At 43.7% G+C, this 22,042-nt stretch overlaps 1 protein-coding gene and 1 pseudogene across 1 annotated transcript in view; both read right to left on the reverse strand.

Annotated features, from left to right (window-relative positions):
* The window catches only part of TMEFF2 (transmembrane protein with EGF like and two follistatin like domains 2), a 256,384-nt gene that overhangs the window by 146,599 nt on the left and 87,743 nt on the right, over nt 1–22,042 (reverse strand). The window lies entirely within an intron of this gene.
* On the reverse strand, nt 10,661–10,831 carry LOC114585740 (U2 spliceosomal RNA; annotated as a pseudogene).

The following is a 22,042-nucleotide window of genomic DNA, read 5'->3' on the forward strand; positions in this document are numbered from 1 at the left end:
TCTTTCCCTATTTTTCGTGGCTAGGTGGCACAATCTGGATGGTTCTGCCAGGGGTGTAATATCACCTAGCTACGGCTCTGATCTCTGCTCCCATTTCTGTTTTAATCAGAATCCCCAAATATCCCTAGAGAAGCCCTTGACTTTTGCAGGGCTGGTATGTGTGTAAAAGATAGAGAGAAAGAGAATGAGAGAAAGTGAGAATATTCCTCTTTAGTTCCCCATCTCTCTCCAAGTCAGATACTGGCCACTGCACCAGAGCTGAGAGAGTCAATATTTTAAATTGTATGCTGTTGCACTCTGAGGCAACCTGCTCTTAAAGAGTTTAGGCAGTTTTAAGAAGTGGCAAGCTAAGTAGAGTTAGATATCCTTCATGGGATTTAACAGAAGGGCTTTCATTGGTTTCAGCAGCAGAAAGAATTGATAACTGAGGCATGCAGGAGAAAGTCACTTTGCTCCCTACAACTGTTTATTCATTGTCCCAGAGGGACCGTGATGGATGGTCCCTCAGAAGGATGGCTTCCTTGACGTAGTGGAACCCAGGTGTCAGCCTGAAGTCCAACCAGGGAGACTGCTCAGACGCCCACCGAAGAAAGCAAGATCTGACCTGATCCCGGATATAAATCAAGAGGAGACATTTGCAGTCCCGAAGGGAGATCAGGAGCTGAAGGATCCCAATGAGCACAATTTATCATTGCACACAAACAGCAGAGACTTCCAAGCTGCTGCTTATCTGGACACAATCCAAACAAATGATCTGTCTCGGCCAAATAAATCCTTAACCATCAAGCAAAGATTTCTAATGCTAGCTTGAAATGTACAAATAATCATTAGCAGCTGATTGTTCAACGGAAGCCTTTTGCACTGATAATGTTAAGTCACTGATGCTCAAGATACATTTCTCGATAGCTATCACACATTTATCAGTGGCCTGCATCATACTTTGTTTACCACAAAAGAGATGACTGAGAATATATCCCAGAGAAAGAAACACTAATGCTTGCTGTGCTTGCAAGCTAGCAACTTGCTTTTTCTGTCTGTGGATTTAAAAAAAACCCAAAACAAAAAACTTGCCATTCACCCATAGCGTTGCATTTCATGTGTCTTGTTTATTAAACTTGCATTTGGGATAGTTAATGCATAATGTGTGTTCTGCTGAACACAGAGAGGATTTACTGCTTAGGAGAAATGGCTGAGAGATTCAGTAGCTCCCCAGATCCTAAGGAAGAAGGATTTAGAATACAGTCAGGAAGGCAGGGAAGTGAAAGCTTTAGCTCTCCAGATGTCGTTGTACTGTGACACCCATAATTCCTGGCCATTAGCCATGTTTGCTGGGGCTGATGGGAGTTGTAGTTCAGTAGCAACTGGAGGGCCAAAAGTTCCCTTTCTCTGCATTAAGATTAGAGAAAGAATTTGATATAGAGTGGTACCTCGGGTTACAGACGCTTCAGGTTACAGACTCTGCTAACCCAGAAATAGTACCTCAGGTTAAGAACTTTGCTTCAGGATGAGAACAAAAATCGTGCGGCGGCAGCACAGCGGCCCCATTAGCTAAAGTGGTACCTCAGGTTAAGAACAGTTTCAGGTTAAGAACGGACCTCCAGAACAAATTAAGTTCTTAACCTGAGGTACCACTGTATTTATTCAGGGCAATGGTTTCCATTTTGCGGGTAAGTGAGCATATATGTGGGTGGGCATTTGCACAGAGCTTGGAAAGTTCATTTCAAGAGGTATCTAGTTCAAGTTCAACATGTGTAAAAAGGAATCCGTGCAGATCATGTTCATTCCATTACAAAACAAACCAGTTGGGTGCATGTCCAGTTCACAGTTCAATGTAGATTCATCCTAATGATCGTTGGCAATTCTAACCGCCACCACCCTGACTTCATTCAGAATGTCTAAGAATATAAAGAAAGCCATAGAACCAGGGCTTTTTCCCCAGCCAAAATTCCCTGTATTTGGCAACTCTCAGGTGGCCGCCATTATAAGAGAACAAGGGAGGTGTTCACATTGAGTTCTAGCACCTCTTTTTCTAGAAAAACAGAACCATAGAATTGTAAGAAGGGACCACAAGGGTCCTGGAATGCAGGAATCTTTCACCCAACGCGGGGCTCAAACCCACAGCCCTGAGATTGAGTAGGCACCCCCTCACCCCGTGGAATGTGAATTGTTCAATTTATTTACTCCAACAAGTACGATGTTTAAGGGGGGGGAGACCCAAAGTATCTAAAAAATAATAAACATACATAACAGAATGAACTCAAAGAGGAACGAGAAATGGTTCCAAGTTCTACCCAAAGCAAACTCAATTCATGTTCTGTTCACTCAGCAATTATGGAAGCTCCTTTCAGGTGCAGGTTGGAAGCTTTTGAACCGCTTCGGTGAACTTTGTTAAACCGAACTAGTTTATTCCAAGCACTGGGTATGCATCAGACTAATAATTAAGGCTTCTCTGAAATGAAGCACTTTTAAATTACACTGTGCGGTTGGCCATCCTTAGCAGTTCATTTGTCCCGTTAATAGGTGTTGCAGCTGTTCCAATAGTAGCCATCGCAAACGATACAGTCACTGCTGCTTTTCCCTACCAAAGTGCATGGCCACAACACGCAAATAAAATAAAATACAAATGACACAGTCTTCTTAAAAAGAATTAAACGGCCTCATTCTTCCGTGAAAAGGATACCAGAAGTGACCGAGCTAATATTAATCATCCCCCACTAGAATCTGGATTTGCCTTTAAGCTGACAGGTAGATGATTGGGTCACAATAATTATTACATTTTGCAGCATCCCTTTCTCTCACTGCATTCCTTATCCAGGTTATGTGCAACACACATAAGTAGGCATGAATTTGGAAGGTTATGATTTGCCGTTCAACTGAGTGGTGGTGGAAGAACAACAGTGGCGGCATATTGCCTAAGAAAGGTGTTTACTATGCATGTGAAGAAACACGGGCTGCATGCACAATTTGCTTTAGTGGTGCTCGACTGAGCACCAAAGGATGGCTGTTCTAGAGTGACATCTACTGGCACAGCTTCCGTAAACAAACCTGGTAGAACAAGATGCTGCAGGGCCAACCAGTGACAACTTCATCACGCCAATAAAAAGAGGTCTCGTGAGTATCACAGTTAAAGGGAAGAAGGAAGTGGAGAATTATATTTCTCATTCATCTGCCATGCAGAAGCGCCGTATTTCTTTTCGTGAAGGGAGAGAGCGAGATATCGTAAAATAGCACCGATGCTGCAATCGATGGGGCACTAAGTTAGAGATGGACAAGTTCTGTCAATGTCGGTTTCTAATTTTCAAGGAGTAATCTACCTCCAGTCCTCTGGGCAGACTGAGTTACAATGCCAAGTGGCCCAAAGTTTGATTTTCCTGCACCTGTTGAAGAAAAGAAGGTGTGCAGGTGTGTGTTGCACACTTCTATGCGCTGTGATGAGTTCTATGTGCTGTGATGGGCACTACTCAGGGTTGGTTGTCCTTAGAGGAGGATGCACTGGAGGTTTGTGGTTATCGTCTTAAAATATTTCCTTTCATTTACAAATATACCAGTAGAGCATAAAATGGTGACAAGGAGCACAAACTCCTGACAAGGTGGCAGATACAGTATCCTACATCTGACACTCCCTGAACCGCAACAGTACCTTTAGCATAAAGCTCTGTGTTCCAAGATACCATGTCCTCTCATACATTGCTCCCTCAGACCCTCCAAGTGTCCCTATTTTCCAGGGACAATCCCAGATTTACAGAAGCCTTCCTGGTTTCTGATTTGATCCTAGAATGTTCTGCTTTCCCTTATGACATCCCTATTTTCATCAGAGAAATGGTGTGTTAAAGGTAAAGTAAAGGTAAAGGTAAAGGTACCCCTGACCGTTAGGTCCAGTCACGGCCGACTCTGGGGTTGTGTGCTTATCTCGCTCTATAGGCCGAGGGAGCTGGCATTTGTCCACAAACAGCTTCTGGGTCATGTGGCCAGCATGACTGAGCCGCTTCTGGCAAACCAGAGCAGCACACAGAAATGCCGTTTACCTTCCTGCCAGAGTGGTACCTATTTATCTACTTGCACTTTGACATGCTTTCAAACTGCTAGGTGGGCAGGAGCAGGGACCGAACAACGGGAACTCACCCCGTTGCGGGGATTTGAACCACCAACCTTCTGATCAGCAAGCCCTAGGCTCTGTGTTTAGACCACAGCGCCACCCACGTCCCCGTGGAGGGTGTGGTAGGACGTCTCTATTTTCATTGGAGAAATTCATTGCCATTCTAATAGAACAAGGGAGGTGTTCATGGCGAGTTCTGGCATCTATTTTCTAGAAAAATAGCACTGGACATCCCTATTTTCATTCTAGAAATGTTGAAAGGTACGCTCCGTCTCTCTCTCTCTCTCTCTCTCTCTCTCTCTCTCTCTCTCTCTCTCTCTCTGGTGTTTACCTTCCCCAAGGCCTGATGGGTACCTGCCAACCACCACTGTAGTGCATTTCAATTAATCTCACAGTTTTTAGCTCCCATTGAAGACACTTCAAGGCAACCTGCTTAATAAAAGAACTACCGAACCACCATTTCTCATTTCCATTTTGCATATTTAGGCTTCAAGTTCTGATTGATGCTGAAAATAGATATGGGTGAATCTGTCAATCTTGGTTTCTTTCAGATTCTCATTTTTGCAATCCTATGTTCATTTCTGCAACTCTTTAAGTTTCTGTAATTTTCTTTAAGAAGTCCCCATGAAAATTCACCAAACTCTTAAGTATACATTTCTTCTAATACACACATCTGGAAGTGATTTCCATTAGTATAATGCAGTTTTGAATGTTATTTTCGCAAACATTTGCATTAATTACAAACTTCATCACAAAATTTAGAGAAGTGCAAATTATGAAAGAGAGCTGTGTTTTGGTTTTCATATTGCTTCAGGAAGTGTGAATTTCTTCCTTATTCCTCAGTACTGGGAGATAAATTGGGGAGTGAATTCCTGGCTCAGAAATATTTCCTGTCCGACTTTGGGTTCCTCTCTCAGTGCTCTCACTGTCAGAGTGGCAGCCATCAGATGTTTGAGAGCATGAACCAGAAAAATCAGAGTTTTTCAATTTGGCCAGCCCCCTTATTACAATCTCTTTCGTGTGTGTGTGTTTTTGTTTTTGTTTTTTTGCAGTGAGGAGGTAACTGGAGGCACCAAAAATTAATGTGACTCACTCCAAATCTAAATAAATTGGTTTAATATCACTGAAGCTGTATGCTTACTATTCTATAACAATATTTATATACTGCTTCAAAAAAAGCAGAATAATCATGAATATGAAATGACTTGAAATATTCATTAGAAAATACCAAGCAAAATCAACAGACCTCAAAAACAAGTAAACGTAAAATAAAATTATCCAAACATGGATAAAATCCACCATTTTCAAAACAAATATGCATAATAAAACTGAATGTCTGTCGAGGCTCATCTAAACAAAACAAGGAAGTTTTGAGCAGGCATTGGAAAGAGTAGGACGAAGGCACCTGCCAAATAGTAAGATGAATTTAATAACTTCCAGCTAGGAAGACATTTATTTACAGTGGTATCTTGGGTTACAGACACTTTCAGGTTACAGATGCTTCAGGTTACAGACTCCGCTAACCCAGAAATAGTACCTCGGGTTAAGAACTTTGCTTCAGGTTGAGAACAGAAATCGTGCTCTGGCGGCGTGGCAGCAGCAGAAGGCCCCATTAGCTAAAGTGGTACCTCAGGTTAAGAACAGTTTCAGGTTAAGAACGGACCTCCAGAATGAATTAAGTTCTTAACCCGAGGTACCACTGTATTAGGTGATCAGGTGATAGACCATTGTCTGCACATTCCCCCATATATCCTCATGACTGAAAAGCTGAACAATTCAAGGTGAATCTGTTGGTTTATATCCTTGAAAGTACTGATCCCCACAGACTCTCCTGTGGCTACAGCTCTTAATTACTGCAATGTATCCGTTTACGGGAGAATGACTCAGAAAGCGAAATCTTACAGGTTTGTAAAGTAGCATCTCACCTACTGCTGTTTGTCTCTCACTCAGGATGTTCTGGTCTTTTAAGCTGTGTGCCCTCCCTCCCCTTCTCTGTCTCTGAAGTTGCCTCCCCTGCAAAGCATCTCTATTGATTAAGGGAACAATATGTATCATCACTACCAGGAAACCAGCCAACTCAACAGCCAGCTTGCTATCCTGTTGAGGATTGTCCTGCGTGTTTATTGCCCCAGCGTTACTAGAGGTAGCAGGACAGTCGAGCCTTTGACAGTGTACAAGTGCTTGAAAGCTAGAAATTCTCAACCTGGCCAGAGATGAGAAAGAAACAACAGCTAAACGGAGGGGGGAGAAAGAAGCAAACATGATCCCTGGGAGCCCTGCAGTCGAAAACTGCAGGTGCATTAAAGAAAACCATTAAATCTCTTACACGAGGCAATTTCCTGAGCTTCGGCAGGACTGAGGAGCATTCCCTCAGCGCTTTAAGTGTCACAGTATCAGGTCCTCTGCTCACCACTAGGCAGATCAAAGATAGCTAGGTTCTTGGGCTGCAGCTTTCAGTTCTGCATGCCATCTCCCTTGCAAATCAAATAATAAAAAAGGAGAATTATTTCTTTGATGCGGCACAGTTCGCTGTGTTTTTGTGAGGGGATGAAAGCAGCCCCTTACTCCATCAAAATATCCACAGATCTGTTTTAAGGATAGGCAGGAACATATAATTTCCTTCTGGAGACTGGCAGCATGCTGGTCGAAGAAGACTCATGTAAGCAAAGGAGCCGATCGAGTCATCATTATGATAATTTATGGCATCCTTTCATCCTTGGTGTTTTGCATTTCATTAGCCCACTGGGCTACCAAATGCAGCCCACAGAAGCGCAAGGCAACTTAAGAGTTTTGTTAAGATCAGAGGATGAGGGTGATTTTGTGGTTTATTTACACGACAGTGCTCAAAGCAGCTTACAGTGCTCTGAACAGAAATGACAAGAAACATCAAAACCAAATGCAAGAATGTTAACATAGAATCACAAAACTGTAGAGTTGCAAGGTGTGATGGCCTGGGACTCGGGCTCGGACTCGGAACCAGAGGAGACTCAGTCTGCACTGGATCCTTTGCCTCAGGCATCATCTAAACCAAGTCTGGGTCCTGGTCCTGAAGAGTCCCAGTCTGCACAGGTTCCCCTGCAACAAAGACCAGCTGGGCTGAGTCAGGGGCCTGAGCCTGCCCTGGCTCCAGATGCGGGGATTACCTCATTGCCTTAAGCTGGGTCATCACTTACAGCTGCTCCACTACTGGTTTGGTCAGGAGAGGCTGAGGCGGCCTCTCAGTCTAGTAACCCACCAATGTCTCCTGAGCTGCAGAGACTAAGGTCTGAGAGAAAGAGAGAACTGAGTACTCGCAGGAGGAGTGCTCACCTTCGGGCGAGACAGGGAGGTGTGTCGCTGGGGGATCAGGACCGGCCACTACCCTGACAAAGATAAAAGGCTGTCGGACCCTGCCCCAGGTTGCGGGAGCAACACTGCTATATGCTAGATCCTGCCCCTGTCCTTGCCTGGTTTCCTGCCTCGTGTCCTGCCTTGGCCCTGTCGGACCGACTCTCAGCAGAACCTTTGGATTCTGCACCAGACCTGGACTGCGTTTCACGGGCTACCACCGGGCCCAGCACAGAAGGGACCCTGAGGGACCCAGAGGACCACCAGAGGTTGGCCATCCAACCTCTGCTTTATAATCTCCAAGGAAGGAAAGTCCAGCACCTTCTGAGGGAGTCTGTTCCACAGCCCTTGACACCAGAAAGTTCTTCCTGATGTTTAGTCAGAATCACCTTTCTGGTAACTTGAACCCATTGGCTCAGGTCCTAGCCTCCAGAGCAGGAGAAAACAAGGTTGCTCCATCTTCCATGTGACAGCCCTTGAGATATTTGTAGATGACTTCCATAGCTCCATGCAGATGGCCCACCCTTCCTGGACCTGGACCACTTTCAAGATGTGGATAGCTGAGTCTATTTACTCTACTACTCGATAGGGCTGCCTGGCTCATAGAAGAATTAGGAGCCAGCTGGAAACCTTCATTTTGAAATGTTCCTTTAAAAAAAAAAAAATTACAGGAGGGAGAATTTGAACAATTTGGGCTGAAGTGGTGCATCTCCAAGAAAGATGCAAACTGCAATTGCTCTGCTAGGATTTACCAGCACAAAGATGTACAGATATGCTGCTTACATCTACCGGGGTGGTCCATAAGGATGGTGTTTAATTTAGCATCCTGTCATGAGCCCAGCAGAGGTGATTTGATAGGACTGGTCCGAGAGGGAGAAGATGGAGAACAAGAGGAATTGGACCTAGCAGGCTGGGGGACATCAGCTTGGGTCACACAGAAGGGCCGACTGGGCTGTCAAGGCAGAAGCCCACCTCAGATACCTTAGGACACATGTCACAGCAGACTGATATACTGAGAGGGCTGTCTCCCATCCCTGAAGAGCTTTCTCCCTCTGGGGAGGTGTCTTCAGATAGACTAGACCAGGGTTCAGCAATTTTTTTCAGCAGGGGGCCAGTCCACTATCCCTCAGATCTTGTTGGGGGGCCAGACTATATTTTGAAGAAAAATAATATATGAACGAATTCCTATGCTCCACAAATAACCCAGAGATGCATTTTAAATAAAAGGACATATTCTACTCATATAAAAACACACTGATTCCTGGACCGTCCGCAGGCCGGATTGAGAAGGCGATTGGGCCGCATCTGGCCCCCGGGCCTTAGTTTGCCTATGCCTGGACTAGACAGTGGGTTAGTCCTTTCATTTTTTTTTCTTCCTCTTTTTAATTATTATTATTATTATTCAAAATTATAACAAAACATATTTTCCAAAAACATATCCTTATTCCCCCCCCCCCATTTTTCCTCCCTCCCCTCCCCCCCACAGAACCCATTCCACCACCCCACCCCCGACTTCCCTCAGTTCCAGTCTTTGGTTTCTCCAATAATGCTATTTTCTGCATGTTACACAGTTGTATAGATCCTCAAACTGTTTAGCTAATTATTATCAGTAAGAAAATTGTGAATGTTTATTCAAAACCTGTCAAGGAGTCCAGTTCGCTTTGTTGCATCTTCAAATATTTTGTGAAAGGTTCCCATTCATCCTTAAAGTCACAGTTATCCTTGTCCCGTAGCTTATATGTCAATTTTGCCAGTTCTGCATAGTCCATCAATTTTTCTTGCCATGATTCTTTAGTTGGGGTTTCTGTGGGTTGGTCCTTTCAAATCTGCCTCCATCACCAAGGACGTGCAAACATGAACAGACTCAGGAAATCCAACCATCTCAAACTAGTGCCTGCTTGCATGCTCAGTCCTGCAGCTTGGGATACCACACACACAAGAAGAAGAAGAAGAAGAAGAAGAAGAAGAGGAGGAGGAGGAGGAGGAGGAGGAGGAGGAGGAGGAGTTTGGATTTGATACCCCGCCTTTCACTCCCTTTAAGGAGTCTCAAAGCGGCTAACATTCTCCTTTCCCTTCCTCCCCCACAACAAACACTCTGTGAGGTGAGTGGGGCTGAGAGACTTCAAAGAAGTGTGACTGGCCCAAGGTCACCCAGCAGCTGCATGTGGAGGAGCGGAGACGCGAACCCGGTTCCCCAGATTACGAGACTATCGCTCTGAACCATTACACCACACTGGCTCAAACGACTAACCTGCCAACATTTGTGCTTCACCAGGTATTTTTAGGCCCTGCTGTCAATTTTTTGTCACTTTACTTCCATGGTTTTCCGGGTTAAGGAGCCTGCACTCAGATATTTTCTGGAAACAAGTAAGAGGAAACGAGTGCTAAACATGTGCTATGTTCCATTCGTTTCCCTGAAGTGGCTTTGACATCATGCGAAAGCTGAAATATTACGTGGAAATTAACAGTAAAGGAAACGGAATAAACTGTCGCGTGACTGCACCCTGAGCCTAAGTACAATATGGCTTGCTTACCATCTAGCGGAAGGGAGGAGGGAAGTGGAAGAGTTCAAAATGCTTGCACCAATGGACAGCTTGTGCACAGGCTAATTTGCTGAACTACAAGACATTGCACGTTCTTTTGTAATTCAAGAAAATCTTTAGTAAAAATTATTTCGAAAAAACAACGACTGTGGTTTATGGCTTAGCACTGTATCCAAACGTAGCCTCCATTTTATGATTTATTTATTTTTAGAAAAGGTAAATAAAAAAGAGGTGATTGTGTTATGTGCCGCAACACTGGGGGGAAACACATGTTTTCCCTCCTCCCGCCATCCATACCCTCAGCTGAACCACTTTAGCGCTGCTTCCCTCTCTCCCTCCTGGCTCAGCACTTATTGAATGCGCCTTCTGCCCTTAACCTGAGAATGCAGTCAAGCTTCTCTTGACAGAAAACATATTAATGCTGCTTTGTATATTACCTGACCTTAGGTGCTATTGAAAAAGTGAAGCACACGAAAGGGATGCCATTTTTGCCAAGGCAGCTTGCCAAGTGATCCTCTCCCTGAAGATTCTCTCACCGAGTTTCAGCGCCTTTTTATACGGCAATACCCAAATATTTCTGCCAGGGTGGTGGTTCGCCGTAAAGTGCAGTGACCCATGACCAGTACAACGGGAAGTGACCAGATCAGCTGAAAGATTCCACTGTGTCTTAGATCAGGAGCAGGCAGAAGACAGATCTGGATCTACTGAATCTGGAAGTAGATCAGCAAGGCTTGCTGACTCGCAGTTGTTTAACATCAGCAGGAAGAAAATACCATATTTTTCACTCTATAAGACGCACCAGACCACAAGACGCACCTAGTTTTTGATACTACACTTGATCTTAGCCAAAAGGCCGAGAAGCGATAAGACGCACCTAGTTTTTGGAGGAGGAAAACAAGAAAAAAAATATTCTGAATCTCAGAAGCCAGAACAGCAAGAGGGATCGCTGCCCAGTGAAAGCAGCAATCTCTCTTGCTGTTCTGTCTTCTGGGATAGCTGTGCAGCCTGCATTCGCTCCATAAGACGCACACACATCTCCCCTTACTTTTTAGGAGGGGAAAAGTGAGTCTTATAGAGCAAAAAATACGGTAACTTCCGAGCTGCCCTAAACTTCACCAGGAATGGATTTTGCGGTGGAAGAGCTCTGAGGTGCATTCTGTTCTGGTGCACAAAATAAATTCCTGGGCGTAGAATTCTTTAGTCTTAAGCGTATACAGTGGTACCTCTGGCCGCGAACAGGATCCATTCCAGAGGCCCGTTCGCAATATGAAAATAATGCAACCCGCAGCGGCACATCTGCGCATGTGCAGGTTGTGATTTGGCGCTTCTGCGCATGCACGTGACGTCATTTTGTGCTTCTGTGCATGTGTGAGCGGTGAAACCCGGAAGTAACCCTTTTTGGTACTTCCGGGTCGCCACGGGACATAACCTGAAAGAACGTAACATGAAGCGGACGTAACATGAGGTATGACTGTACCTTCCTTTTGCAATAGGCTAAATCTTCTGCATCCTGGAGTTCTAATAAACAAACAAGTGAAATAGATATTGAAGTCTAGCATCTAGGGATGGGGGACAAACTCAGTTGGGTCCACCAATATGTGGGGAAGAATTAACATATTAATGCCAAATATACAACATTGCATTATATGAGACTGTGTTGCTCGCAAAATAGAGAGCCACCCTAAAATACTGATGAATTTTAGTGGAAGGAAATGAATCCACAAACTGATGCAGAAATATCTCAAACTGGATGTAAGACGAGAAAAGGAGAGAGACTGAAATTGATGGATTGGTTCCATTGAAAACAAAGGCCTGGCCTCTACTCCTAAGGCAGGGGTCAGCAAACTTTTTCAGCAGAGGGCCTGTCCACTGTCCCTCAGACCTTGTGGGGGGCCAGACTATATTTTGAAAATAAAAATAAAAATGAACAAATTCCTATGCCCCACATATAACCCAGAGATGCATTTTAAATAAAAGCACACATTCTACTCATGTAAAAACATGCTGATTCCCACGGGCCGGATTTAGAAGGCGGTTGGGCCGGATATGGCCCCCGGACTTTAGTTTGCCTACCCATGTCCTAAGGCTTTCCCAGAGTGCAACTTCCTATGACCAGTACAGGATTATAAAGGTAAAGGTACCCCTGACCGTTAGGTTCAGTCGCAGATGACTCTGGGGTTGTGTGCTCATTTTGCTCTATAGGCCGAGGGAGACGGCATTTGTCCACAGACAGCTTCCGGGTCATGTGGCCAGCATGACTAAGCCGCTTCTGGTGAACCAGAGCAGTGCACAGAAACGCCGTTTACCTTCCCGCCGGAGTGGTACCTATTTATCTACTTGCACTTGACGTGCTTTCGAACTGCTAGGTTGGGAGGAGCAGGGACCGAGCAACGGGAGCTCACCCCGTCGCTGGGATTCGAACCGCTGACCTTCCAATCAGCAAGCCCTAGGCTCAGTGGTTTAGACCACATCGCCACCCGTGTCCTTAGTACAGGACTATAGTGAATAGTAAAGGAGAAACACTGATCCATTCTCTCTCTCTCTCTCACTCTCTCTCTCTCTCTCTCTCTCACACACACACACACACGACAACACACCCCTTTTCTCCCCCCTTGCATGGTTCAGAATAAATCTGGTTCCTGATTTTCTCACGTTCCAAGCAGGATTCCCTCTCAACACACATGCAGCATTTATTAGTTATATGCCCACTCTTGACTTTGATGATATCTGGAGGAAGGACAGGTGTACTATTGTGGTTAACAGTATGAAATAAGAGCAGAAAAGACCCCCTTTCTCATTCTTCTTTACCTCAGCTGTGGCCTCACCCAGTGGCCTTAGGCAAAACCATCCTCTCTCAGCCTTCACTTGGAATGTGCATTAATGAAGGGAAGGACATTCTGGTCTCTGCTACCAGACACTGGAATAATGGCTGCAGGGCTTGCTCTTGTCTCTTGCTATTGCTGTAATCTATTATAAGGCTGTCTTGGGAATCGTTTGATCAAAAGGTGGGATAAAAGCCTATAAAATAAATGAATGACTGTGGGGACAATACTTTGCCCTTCCCTACCTCACAAGGTTGTTGTAAGGATTGCGGAGACATGGATCACCTTGAGTGCTAGATCGTATTCAATATTATCGTAGCACTGCTTTTACCTCTACCCTTGTTCTAGCCCCAAGCAAGTGATACCAGTTTGCATTTAGAACCAGATTACTCTCTATCCAGTGTGAAAACGCAATGCTGATACATGGCCGAATTTCATAGTCTGCAATTCTTGCAAACTTTTTTTTTTAAAAAAAGAAAAACTGATTTTTTAAACTTTATGTGCTATGGATTGAAAAGGAGCCGCGTTGATCAAAAGCATGCTCATTATGAATGGAGAAGCGACTGATTTCTTGTTTGGAGTTATAAATATTTTGGAAGGTATAGGCATGAGCAAAATTTACAGCTACACGGCGGAACATCCATTGCTTTTACAAAGTACATTTCAGCAGTGCTGTAATACACAGGTAAGAACAAGCAGATCTGAAAAATAGGAAAAGTAAAGTGTTTGGCATTCACTGCCTCAGCCAAGAACTGAGGATAGACTCTCACAGGTTCCAGGTGCCTGTCTTTTCACATTTCAGACTTTTAGAAGACATCTGAAGGCAGCCCTGTTTAGGGAAGCTTTTAATGTTTGATGTATTGCAGTAATTTAATATTATATTGGAAGCCGCCCAGAGTGGCTGGGGCAGCCCAGCCAGAGGGGCGGGGTATAAATAAATTATTATTATTATTATTATTATTATTATTATTATTATTATTAACAAAATGGGTTCTGGAAATCTGGAAATCATACTTGCTACATCAATAGGTGCAAACGAAACTTCAAGCTGCTCAAAGCCAAAGGAAGAAAACCAGGACCATCTTGGCTGTTAGGTAAGGTGAGGCCAATGCCTCAGAAGGCAGAAATTCCCCAGGTGACTTGCCTCCACAAGTGCCCTGCTTGTCCTGTCACCACCAGTGATGGAGAAATGTCACCACCTACGGCAAAATTTTTGGACAAGATCACATCCATTTGGGGCAAGATCTCACCCCAAATCGGTGAACTCTTGCTCCAAATTGGAACTGTGGAATGCCCTCAAATTGGAACTACAGTGGTACCTCGGGTTACATATGCTTCAGGTTACATACGCTTCAGGTTACACACTCCGCTAACCCAGAAATAATGCTTCAGGTTAAGAACTTTGCTTCAGGGTGAGAGCAGAAATCGTGCAGTGGTGGTGCAGTGGCAGCAGGAGGCCCCATTAGCTAAATTGGTGCTTCAGGTTAAGAACAGTTTCAGGTTAAGTACAGACCTCCGGAACGAATTAAGTACTTAACCCGAGGTACCACTGTAAACTAATGCTTGTAGGCATTAATGGCTAAGTAAAAGACAGCTGAAAAAGAACACAGGCAAGGAATGTGTTGTGCTTTAACTCTGAAATGTGAGTAGGAAAACCTGCTACTCTAGAAAGGCAATGTCTGATGCAGGAATTGTTACAAGGGAGAGCACTGTAGCTGAGAGCATTATTTATTTTTAATTATTGGGGGGATATGTGTGTGTCTGTGTGTCTGAAATATGTAGAAACCTTCATAAACTGACATGGTTGAGGTTTGTGGGATAATCCCAGTCAGCCTTTGATTGAAAGTCACTGAGGTAATTCTAGAAGTAATTAGACGCCAGGCAGCCGAGTGATGAAAGAGGAGAAATGAACTTTTCCCTTTCTCTAATTCCAGTCGCCTTGTTCGGCTAATTTGTTTCACTTTCCACCGGGCACACAGCAGTTCTTCTAAAGATTGTTTCCCTGAATGGCAACAAGTTGCTTCGTGGTAAAAGGAATGGGGGGGGGGGCATCTCAAGGAACTGGGATTAAGGTGCCACTCACTCCATATACTTTTTGGCAGTCTGCATAATAATAATAATAATAATAATAATAATAATAATAATAATAATAATAATAATTGTATCCCACCCTTCCCGGCTGAGGCTCAGAGCAGCTAACTTCATAAAAACAACACAATATGCATAAAAACAGGCATCAATTAATTAGAAATCACCTTAAAATTAATTCAGACAAGTGAAAATCTGGGCAGGTGGCAATTATTCAGAGTGGTTAATACTTGTCAGGACCAACTGTTTCCACTGGTCTTACAAGGACCTGCAAGTTGGGAGCCTCCTTCAGGCTTAAGGCTGGAATCCTGTACCCACTTACATGGGAACAAGTCTCATCAACAGGAGTCACTTCTGGTAAACATACCTAGGATTTCCAAACTAAAAGCCGTACTACTTTTGGCCTGTGGGTGTTTTATTGCTGATGACATCTTTATAACCCGTTTCTATGCATTTACATGGAAGTACATTCCACTGGAGGAGACTCTTGAGAGTCCCATGGACTGCAAGAAGATAAAACCTATCCATTCTGAAGGAAATCAGCCCTGAGTGCTCACTGGAAGGACAGATCCTGAAGCTGAGGCTCCAATACTTTGGCCACCTCATGAGAAGAGAAGACTCCCTGGAAAAGACCCTGATGTTGGGAAAGATGGAGGGCACAAGGAGAAGGGGATGACAGAGGACGAGATGGTTGGACAGTGTTCTCGAAGCTACCAGCATAAGTTTGACCAAACTGCGGGAGGCAGTGGAGGACAGGAGTGCCTGGCGTGCTCTGGTCCATGGGGTCATGAAGAGTCGGACATGATTAAACGACTAAACAATAACACATTCCACTATGTTCAATGGGGCTTCCTCTCAGGCAAATCTGTTGAGGATTGCAGCCTTTTTTGGTGATTCACCAGCATTCCTTACCTGGGAGTACATCAGGATTGCACTTTGAGCATTCAGAAAATCAGGGGTGGATTGGAACATCCTAGGCTGGCTAGAATCCTCAGTAAGAACATGGCTTCTCTATTTCATAAGCCGCCTTACTGACCTGGGAAATAGGCTAAAAGGAGGAATATAAATTTGGAACAAACAAGGAGAATATAGAGAACAATAACCTATTATTGGACTCCACCTTCATAGTCACTGTAAAGCAATTGACATTTCCGTTGTATATAATCAATGATAGAGGATGACAGTGAAATGCTCTGTTGAACATCAAAGCTTGGATACCCACGCTGAGAATCAGGCCCTAAATATGTTTACTTGGATGCGAGTCACATTTAAATCAATAGAACCTTGCTCCATTTAATATTGTTTAGGATTAGTCTCTCTCTCTCTCTCTCTCTCTCTCTCTCTCTCTCTCTCTCTCTCACACACACACACACACACACACACGCACATACAATAATTCTGTATCTGGGTTAGCCAGAAAAAAATAACTCCTCTGTCTGAATAGATACATTTTTTCACACGTTCTCCAAAGACAGGGTGTAAATTGACGTTTTTGCTATTGCGTTTTGCCATCCCGCGAGATGGTCACAGGCCCTCCCATTGACTGCCTTCTCCCTCCCAGCAGCGACCTTGCAATGACAGACTTGATACAAATTGTGGGTATCAGCTGATTAGTACTACAGCAACCCTTTGGACCTACTAGACTTCTGAATCACAGGCTGATAAATGGGAGCTACTGTGTTCAGCTTGACCAATACATCAAGGAACTAAGTCCACATAATGACATTTAGATTACCTCAGACCACTTCTCTATGATGCTTGCTATCGGCAGAGGGAGGGGAGGCAAAACAACCCTACCCAGGGTGTCCATCTTATATCAAGGTACTCCCTTCTAAAAATGCAAGGAAGGTCATTTGCTGCTTAGCAGTGACACATCATGGGGTATGTAAAATAAATGCAAAATCCATACCCAGCTCTTTTGGGAGGAATGTGCAGATTACAGGCCTTCTCTCTCTCTCTCTCTCTCTCTCTCTCTCTCTCTCTCTCTCTCTCTCCTCTGCCCCTGTTTCACTTAGAACAGGTCCATGTGCATTAATGGATCATATAAATCAGGGGTGTCCAACAGGTTGATCGTGATCTACTGGTAGATCCCTGCAAGGTTTTGGTAGATCGCAGTCGATCTCTGGCTCCCTTCCCTTAGCGTCACTAAAACTGACTCCTGCCACGCCCCCTCGCCCCGGCCTCCATTGTTGTATGATCTCTGGAAGGGAACACAGAAGAAGAAGAGGAGTTTGGATTTGATATCCTGCTTTATCACTACCCTAAGGAGTCTCAAAGCGGCTAACAATCTCCTTTTCCTTCCTCCCCCACAACAAACACTCTGTGAGGTGAGTGAGGCTGAGAGACTCCAGAGAAGTGTGACTGGCCCAAGGTCACCCAGCAGCTGCATGTGGAGGAGCGGAGACACGAACCCGGTCCCCCAGATTACGAGTCCACTGCTCTGAACCACTACACCACAAAGCTTTGTCTGTGCTGCTGTTTTGATCCACAGCGATCTTTTTGTGAGGGACTTTACCCCTTGGTCCCTTGCCTTTTAACCTCCCCAAAAACGGAAGTCCCCCTGCTAAAAAAAAAAAGCTCAACTTTGAGCTCCCAAAACAGGGGTAGATCACTGCCAGTTTTTAATTCTGAAAGGAGTTGGCCACCCCTGGTATAAATGATAAGTAGTATGGAAGCTTTTGAATTCCACATACAGTTCCTCTGTATCAGAACAGATGGTGCACAAAGTATGGGGTTGGGGAGAAGATATTGGCAACACCATGTGTCTGCATCTGCAGAATTTGGGAGGAGGTGGAAGACATTCAAAGGTGCAATAGTATTGGAAGTGTGTTGGAAAATGGAGGCACTCTGGTCAGGAGAAATTGGCTAAAGCAGAAATAATACCGAAGCTACTAAGAGCTGCATCTCCGAACACCTTGTTCCAGGCAAGAACAGGAAACTTGCTTAACCAAAAGGTGATGGATGAAGTTTGTGGTTGAGCTAGGTTTCACAAAGGAAGTTAGGCAGGTTTAAGTGGGGGGCAGGGAGATGTAGCGGAAAGTCCCCAAAAGACATAGTTAAGGTTGCTGATAATTTCTGCATAAAGGTGATTTGGGAGAGAAGTGGAGGTGGGGGTGCTTGCAGCTGGGTAACTTGGAGGCTGTTTTGTGGGAAACCAGAAAAGCATGTGGGGTCTCTTGTCCGCACCACAAGGTGGATGAGTCACCATTCTTGTACAAGAATAAAACTCTTTATTTTTGCTACCTGTTGCCTGGTTATCGGTCTCTGATAGACAACAAGCCTAAAAGCGGCTAAATTCCACAACACTGTAGAGGTATCAGGTTACAACAAGGGCTGTTGCGAACAAGGCGCATAAGAATGGCTGACTCCCCATTTATGGAAACAGAAAAAACTCAAGTCCACCTCCATCCTTAAGCAAACACACACAGATTCCTTTTAGGTAGTAAGCAGGAATAAAATCTGACCATCTCCCTATTTTCCAGCTATCAAGGGACCTTTTAAGGACCCTGTTTTCCACCTATCAATGAATCAAAAGTCACAGGGAGATTGAGAATAAAGAGCAAGGTCATATTCCCTTTGCCCTGTTCCCAATAAAAGTCACCTATCAGGGTGACCAAGGCCAATTTGGTCCCATGACAAGGCCTAAACCCAGATTGGAATCGGACTAGATAATAATCTGTATTATCCAAGAATGTCTGCAGTTGCCCTGCCACGATTCTCCTCATCACCTTCCCTAAGAAGGGAGATTTGCAATAGATCAGTAGTTAGTCTAAACCAACAAGCCCAGGGCTAAGAGTCAATGTCTTAAGGCAGGCACCCCCAAACTCGGCCATCCAGCTGTTTGGGACTACAACTCCCATCAGCCCTAGCTAACAGGACCAGTGGTCAGGGATGATGGGAATTGTAGTCCCAAAATAGCTGGAGAACTGAGTCTGGGGATGCCTGTCTTAAGGTTTAATAACTGGCCAATATTTCCGTGGTTGCAGCTCATGTGTCTCAATCCAAAAATATTATTTGAAAAAACTAAGAAATAAAATCACTTTCATATTTTGAAATATGTACAACCCCCGTATGCAGATTAAATCACCTTTCACATGTCACTGCCATTTAAAATGGATGAATTAAGCCATAATGTATGTAAGCCTTGAAAAACAAAAACCCATGTTGTTTAGAGAGTATGGTAAAAAGGAAGAGATGTTTCCCTTGCTTTTTGTGCTTGTGTTTTTAAGCCTCTCTGCCTCCTATATTCAATGCATAGATTTCTCCTCCAGATTAATCTGATGATCGCTCATGTGAATTAGGCTGTCCATTTCACACCTCCTTAAGTGCTAAGGAACTATCTCTAAGATCGCATCCTTTTATTCTGGGTGAATTGGTCAGGAGCCTTTTTGCATGCAGCCCTCATGCAAAAAGGTAGCGGAGGAAGGAACGATTACATCGAGGATGCACTCTTTAAAAATAAATAAATAAATCTCTAAATTGTATCAGTGTTTAAGGTGCTCTAAGGTACAATTGATTCATGTGAAATAATCACATGAATGTTTCCCCCGACTGTGGTTTTTTTAAATTTATTTACATTTTTGTGGGGTTGCTGAATACTTCGAAATGTGTCTCTAATGCAATCGCTTCCAAAATAACATGAAAAGAGGGGATTTGAGGGCGGCGGCAGGGTAAACAGAAAATGAGATCCTCTGTTATATGAATGTGCCATATATATATATATATAGAGAGAGAGAGAGAGAGAGAGAGAGATTCTGTCTAGTGCTGACAATCAAAAGAGACACTTTAAATTTAGCAGCTCAGCTTGGCAGTCCTCATATTTTTGCTTCCCTGAAAGCAAGTTCCTGTTTGACATTCTAACGAGCATTCTCTGTTAATAAACTACGCATGACATTTCTTTTGCAAAGTTTGAAACTAATTTTTAAAGTGACCGAGGCCATGTTCGCAGGCATGTGATGCCTTGTGGTTTGAGGAGAACAACACACAATTAATTTGATATATGAAATTTCATTTACTGATGTATTAATTTTAGGCTAACTTCACATGCCACACAGGAGAGAAAGCTTGGGATTTATTTATTTTAGCTTTTATCTATTCATTATATTTTATCCCACTATTCCTTTAAGGAACTCAGTGTGTTCTCCCCGCCCCCGCGCCCCCCCCCCAGTTCGTCCTCATAACAACCCTGTGATGTAGGTTAGACTAAGAAGGGGTAACCAGCATAAGGTCACATGGTAAGCTTCACGGCTGAGTGGGGATTCGAACTCGGATCTCCCTAGTCTTAGTCCAGCACTCCTACCATTGCACCACACCGTCTCCAAATGTGTAAATGCTTTTCACCTCCTCTTTTTGCACCTTTCCATTCCAACTGTTGCTCATCAATTTGGAAATGAAAACAAGTACGTTTCCGAGCACAATTCAAGAGGAAGAACAAGTATGCTTCCGAGCACAATTCAAAGTGTTGGTGCTGACCTTTATTTATTTTTTTTTTTTATGCATAATTTTTATTGATTTTCTCAACAAAGCAACAAACAAAAATACAAAAATATAATATCTTATTCTTACAGATTTTTTGATTTGACTTCCTTCAGCCATTCCTCAAATCTTCCATAGACATTGTCTAGGAAAACTAGAAGAACTGAAATGACTAACGGCAATACAATATAGGAGATGCGAAACTTTATAAAGGTGCTGACCTTTAAAGCCCTAAACAGCCTTGGCTCAGTATACCTGAAGGTATACTGCACTCTACCACCCATCCTTCAGCCCGGCCACTGAGGGCCAGCTCCAAGGGCCTCCTGGCAGTTCCTTCACTGTGAGAAGTGAGGTTACAGGGAATCAGGCAGAGGGCCTTCTTGGTAGTGGCACCCTCCCTGTGGAATGCCCTCCCATCAGATGTCAAGGAAATAAACAACTATTGAGGCATCAGGCATAAGCCTGCATTTTATTAATGTTTGATCAGGGCTTGTATATTAAAGAGGGCTTAGATTTTTAAAAGTTTCACGCCAGGCAAGAAGGCTAGCTGCTTAAGAAAACACTGACAGTGTTTTCTTCCTAGACAAGGGGCCCCTTGATTGATAGCAGAAAACAATTCTCAAAGTCGTAAAAGCTGAAATTACAGACTGAGTAAGGACACTGACCCTACATGTTATAAAAGATAAAAAAGGCAGAGATAAACATAATTAATAGTTGGTAAATAGTAAAATAATGCCAATGTGCCTCCCAGTAAAATGAGCCAGATCTTCTTTCTAAGGTTAAAAGGCCAAGACCAAATGGAGAAGCATCTAGCTGGCAGAAAGAGAGGCTTTTTGGGAAGTCTTCTTAAAGCAATTTTGGGAAGTCTTTTAAAACTGTTTCTTTCTTAAACTGAGAGAGTTAAAAGAGCAATAAATATTGGGAACAGCTAAAGAGGAGAGCAGATGGCTGAAGGGGGGGGTAAACTGAAGGGGTTCCTTTTAAAAGCTGTTTTTTTACTGAGTTCCCTTTTCTACTTCTACTTTGAGAAGCTTTATTCTTTTAAAAGGTTACCTATGATAATGTATGAAATATATTAGCTTAAATATATTGGCTTAAATGTAACTATGCAAAGGATTTAGAAAGTAACAAATTTAGATGTTAGATTCTTATTTCATAGAGTCCTAGAGTTGGAATAGACCACAGGGGCCATTGAGCCCAGCCCCCTGTCAGACAAGAAGACGCCATCCAAGCAGCCATCCAAGCAGTCCTGATATATGGCTGTCAGACATTTGATTAGAAACTCTCAAATGAAGGAGATCTTTCAATGTTGATGTGAAACTCAAGATCCTTGACATATGTTTAAGATAAAAATTTAAGATTAACCATTTGTTTTAGAAGGCAATAGGGCGAAGAGGGCAAGAGGTGAGCTGGTAATTAATATTCCTTGTTGAGACACATGTAAGATATATTACTACTTATTTGTCATTTATAGATGTAACAATATATAGCTCTTTGTGCTCCATATAAGGACAGGAGGATGTGGGTGTATCTTTTGTGATTGGATATAGCAGGCAGCCAATAGGAAATCCAACCAGGCTGATTGGACAGATGCAGCCAAGGAGGAGCAAAGGGGGCTGGATTAAGGGAATATAAGTGCTGGCCATAATGGCAGGAGGCCAGGCCAGAGCTTGGTAACCATATACCACTGT

This window comes from Podarcis muralis, chromosome 1 (assembly GCF_964188315.1).
Source record: "Podarcis muralis chromosome 1, rPodMur119.hap1.1, whole genome shotgun sequence".
Lineage (NCBI taxonomy): Eukaryota > Metazoa > Chordata > Lepidosauria > Squamata > Lacertidae > Podarcis > Podarcis muralis.